At 41.8% G+C, this 4,904-nt stretch overlaps 1 protein-coding gene across 2 annotated transcripts in view; it reads right to left on the bottom strand.

The window, feature by feature from the left end:
* The window catches only part of Akap3 (A-kinase anchoring protein 3), a 20,020-nt gene extending 15,689 nt beyond the window's left edge, over window positions 1–4,331 (bottom strand). The window contains exons 1-3 of one of the 2 annotated variants that reach the window (XM_021191728.1): window positions 4,179–4,331; window positions 1,296–1,396; window positions 383–493 (exon numbers count right to left, since the gene is read on the bottom strand). The gene's annotated coding sequence lies outside the window, so the exon portion shown is untranslated. The remainder of the gene's footprint in view (window positions 1–382; window positions 494–1,295; window positions 1,397–4,178) is intronic. The other variant, XM_021191729.1, reaches the window with a different exon arrangement.
* Window positions 4,332–4,904: the final 573 nt, after the last annotated feature.

Below are 4,904 nucleotides of genomic sequence, written 5' to 3'. Positions count from 1 at the left end.
TTTTTTTTTTTTTTTTTTTTTTTTTTTGTGGTAGTCCTACTAATGGAGTCTGGGGCCTCTTAAATGCTAGGCATGTACTATATTCATGAATCACACCTCTATACAGAATATGCTTGTGTCGTGTGGATGAAGAAAAGAATTAACAGTACTGCTGTTTGGCCACAAAAGGCAAGATTTAGTAGCAGCTTGACCTAGAGTGTTCACAAAGTAAGATCTGTGAATGATGGTCCTTCCATCTATTTCTTTCACCCAAGTGAGTTGCTTCTGGTAGAGAACAGCTAAAACAACAGAATCTGTTGCCATATTCAGGCTCCCATCATACTGCTATTAAGACAGATACACAGCAAGCATAGGAGAGTAAGGGAATGGCGTGCTTACTTACCCTTATTGCGGATGGGTTTTGAGATACAAGGAAGACTCCGAATGAGCCTTATTGGTGTCTTCACTATCCCTAAGTCTACCCACCCCTCCTGCCATGTAATATATAAGGACTCTGCAAAGAAAGACAAAGAGAAATGACTAAGTTTGCACATGGACTTTGCTCTGATCACCGAATGATGATTTTGATTTCTTATTTTCAGTATACATTGAAGCAAGGGGCACAAAGTGACATGGAGACTTTTGGAGAGTTCTCAGATAACAAATCATTCTACTTTTGGCCAATGGTTTCTTAAGTGACAATTGTTATTCTCTGCTCTTAATTGAGTGGCTTATTGAATGATGAAAACTGGCTAATCTCAAACACACTTCTCTAGGAAGCTGCAAGATAAGCAGGTGGAATGGGGAGAGCCTTAGATTGTTGGATCTGAGGATGTTTTATAAGCCTTTTGGGAATCTTGAGAGAAATATGTGTCCTCATAAAAAGAGTTGTAAGCCATGATTCCAGTTCAACTAACTTCCTTAGCCCCGCTCTCCCAAGACATTAATAAAGGACATTAGTGCAGTTTAATCCCTTCTTAGTTTATCTACTCAGTATTAACTGCTCATGTACCCCCAGAATGTTCCTCTAAACCCCATCCTTACTTGAGCCCAAGCCACAGTTATCTTATCCATGACAAATTTCTTAAGTTCCTAGTTGAATGTCCTCATGCCTCCTTCAAAGTCTCCAACATAATTCATTTCACCTTCTCGCCCTACCTAGCATGTCAACCCTACCTAGCATGTCAACCCTACCTAGCATGTCAACCCTACCTAACATGTCAACTGTGCACATGTTCTCTCTACTTTATTACATGGTCTCATGAAGACAGAGCAACTTTCTAACTCGTCTTGCTATTCCTCACAAAAGATAGTACCTTTAAAGTTGGTGCTTAGTAATTTTCTGTTGAAACAGTGAATAGAAAAGCCCTGCCCATTTGTAATTCCAGGCAGCTCATCTTTCTTAAAATTGGAGAACCTGGAACAAAAAAGAAATGGTTTGCTCAAATGAGTCATGACCATAAGGCATGGTATTTTAATCTTTTAATATCCAATGTTTTTTGACAAATTTACCACAGCAAGTTACTTTATCATTAGATCTTCCTATTCCAGTAATGCTAAGAAATGAACACCCCAAAGTGTTTAGTATTCTTTTCACAGAAATTGTTCTCCCTAGTTTGGTATATCTGGCAAATTCTTAGCTGACATATAGTCTAGTGTTTTTAGTCTATTTGTGTGTGTGTGTGTGTATGTGCAAACACAAAGCTTGTTTTAGTCTGTTAAAACTCCCCAAGTTGTCTGGATCATAGCATATATACATAAGCATATACAAACTTTCTTGCTTTTTTTTGTTATTAGGAGAGTTCATGTTAGTTCATCATTAGAGTTCATGTTGACCTTAACTCACAACATAAATGAGAATGGTTTTGAATTCCTGATTCTGCTGCTTCCCGCCAAAGCACTGCTATAACAGACATGTTCTATGAAGCTTTTCAGATTTTTAAATTAATGTACACATTTCCTACAATAAAGAAAGGATGATCCAAAAAGATTAAGGGAGTCAAGTTATAAATGTATTTATAAATGGAACTGGGTATGATAGCCCATGCATTTGAACCACGCATTTAGGAGGCTGAAGCAGAAAGACTGCCCTGATTTCAAGGTCATCCAGAGATACATAGCTTGCCCAGTCTACCCTGGATGATACAGTGTGACGTTGTCACAAACAAAGAAAATCAAAAAGTTATAACCTCCTGGAGTCATAGTATTATCTATTAAATTGATAGAGGAAAAATGTCAAATTAGAAATGTAACTATTTACATTTCAATTAATTCACACTCTCATCTTACAAACTGGGAAACTGAAGCCCAGAAGACAAAGAAGAATAGAACCTAATGGGCTTCCTTAGGTATTCAGCCCGGGAGATTTGGCACTTTCTGTGGTCACAAAGGACTGACTTAAATATGTTCCTCAAAAATTCTAATGTGAGCCTGGGGAGATGGCTCAGTGAACAATAATACTTGCTGAATAAGCATAGAGACCTGAGGTTGAAATTCCAGCACCCAACCCAAAAGCTACATGTGGCTGCTCACTTGTGCCTGTAACACCAACCCTGAGGGATGGGCAGAGACAGGATCCTAGAGCTTGCTAGCTTGCTAGCTACCAATCTAGGTGTAGGTTCACTGAGAGACCTTGCCTCTTTTGAATAAGGCAGCAAGTGATTAAGCAACACATATTCCTCTGGCCTCTGAACATGGAGGCTTGAGTGTATTATACACACACACACACACACACACACACACACACACACAACACACACACAACACACACACAACACACACATACACACCACACCACACATACACACACACACACACACCACATACCACACACCACACACCACATATACACACATGCACACACCAATGTGAGGGCAGCTGGGGAGATGGCTCAATCCCAGCGGTGCTTGCTATCCAACCTGTAACACCCTGAGTTCCATCCCTAGCACTCACCTAACAAGTTGGGTATGGTGGCTCACATCTGTATCTCCACTGCTGGGGTTACCTAGGCAAACTGGTCAGCAGAGACTCTGACTCAAGTGGAGAGCAACTGATGCAAATACCTGTTATCAACCTCTGACCTCTCCACACATGTTCTCTCATGCACATGTGTGTACATACAGATATACATCATACAAATGCCTATGAGACAGCTGGATGTCATGGGTCATGTTTATAATCTCACCACTTGGGAGGCCAAGGCAGAATGATGGCAGCAAGTTTGAGATCAGCTTGAACTACACCGTGAGTTCTAAAGAAGCCTGGAATACAGTTAGGAGGGCAAAACAAGACCACAAGATGCCAGTGTGAAAAGGTGGGAGGAGGATGTCAAAGTGATTATTACCTCAAACTGGAGAGGAGTGCAAGCCATGAAGATTGGCAGAGAGCTGAGCGAGGCAGGGATGGTTAGGCCTGCTCTACTCCAGGAAGACCACCTGAAGAAATCTCTCCACCCCCACCCCATTTCCTAATTTTTCAAGATTCCTTAACTCATGAAAAATCTAAATTGTAGGCAGTGTAAACCAGGCTCATAGAGGGTTCATGCATATCCTTCATACATTTTGAAGCTCATTCAACCAAATTTTAGTATTCACTTTAATATGGACGAATTACTAGTTGATTCTATCCCCTCCTACGAGCCTGTGTCTTCTCTCTGTGTTTGGAGCCCTATAGAAACCCAACAAATCTTGTTGATACTTGACAGTTGAACTCCACACGGCTACAGATAGCTTACCTGTTCCTAGTGTTCTGCTGCCTAACCACAGCTTCAGTTTAAAGAACTCTGAGGCTTCAAGTGGGTGAGAATCAGACTCATCTACCAGCATGAATTTACTCAGAGTTCTGGAGAGAAAAGAGCATGTGGAATTAGCTAGACACTACAGCTGGAAAATCCAACAGGCGGGCTGTATTCTACTTTCAACATCATGCTTGGAAGGATTGAATCCTAGAAGCCCACAATAGACTGGTATGGGATAGCAGGTCAGACCTGTAAGTAACTTCGAACTTGATGTGGAAGGACAGTGGATGGAATGCTGCTGAGGGAATCCATGTAGTCCCACAGGATTCAAAGTGGAAACTAAAACTGGCTGGGCAGAAGCAGGAAGCAGAGTTTGAAATAAAAAAGCTGCCCATCACACCTCCTTTCTAACCACAGGGTATGAGAAAATGGGTTGTTTTCCCAGCCTAATGGGCTTTCCTACCTCTGAAGCTCTGTTATAGTGAACCACAGAAGACTCCAGAATATTCTTTTAAAGTCAATGAAGATGCTGGGATGTTCTTACTCAGCTGAAGATCTTGTTTCCTCCCCCAGCCTTCCATGCACCCCCTCCTTGTTGGGACTAGGGAGTGACATCAGAATTGCAGCTAGTGACATCACTGTCTCTATAGCAACCATGTGAGGCTGCCTAAGATTGAGTGCTCAAAAAAGGGGGGGGGCGGTAAGAGGAAGGGTGGAAAGAAATATACTCTATGGCTCTGACATTCAGCTAGAAGGATTGGCCTTGTTTTCTCCTATTACTTCTGAGTGTTAGAGTGAGGTGGGGGAGTATGGGAGGGAAGCCTTTCCCAGTGGATTTCATTTAAAATAGCATAGTATTATCAACATAGTATTATCAACATAGTATTATCAGCGTAGTATTATCAACACATTCACATGTCTGACCTGGCTTTCTCCTTTCGACTTACTTCCTTGAGTATTTGAGGTGGGTGAGTATGGGAGAGAAAATCAAGCCAATGGATTCCATTAAAACAGCAGAGTACTGCCAACAAATTCAGGTGGTAGCACAGGAGAGGATCCTGTTTCACACTGGCTCGTCCTGAAATTGACGACCTGAACTAACCGTGGGGCTGCATCTCTCTCGTTGTTGTTGCTGGCTTTGTCACAGGCACAAGCCACCATGCCTGGCACAAAAACAGTCTAACCAAGG

This window comes from Mus pahari, chromosome 2, assembly GCF_900095145.1.
Source record: "Mus pahari chromosome 2, PAHARI_EIJ_v1.1, whole genome shotgun sequence".
NCBI lineage: Eukaryota > Metazoa > Chordata > Mammalia > Rodentia > Muridae > Mus > Mus pahari.
This window is presented reverse-complemented; position numbering and strand designations above follow the sequence as displayed.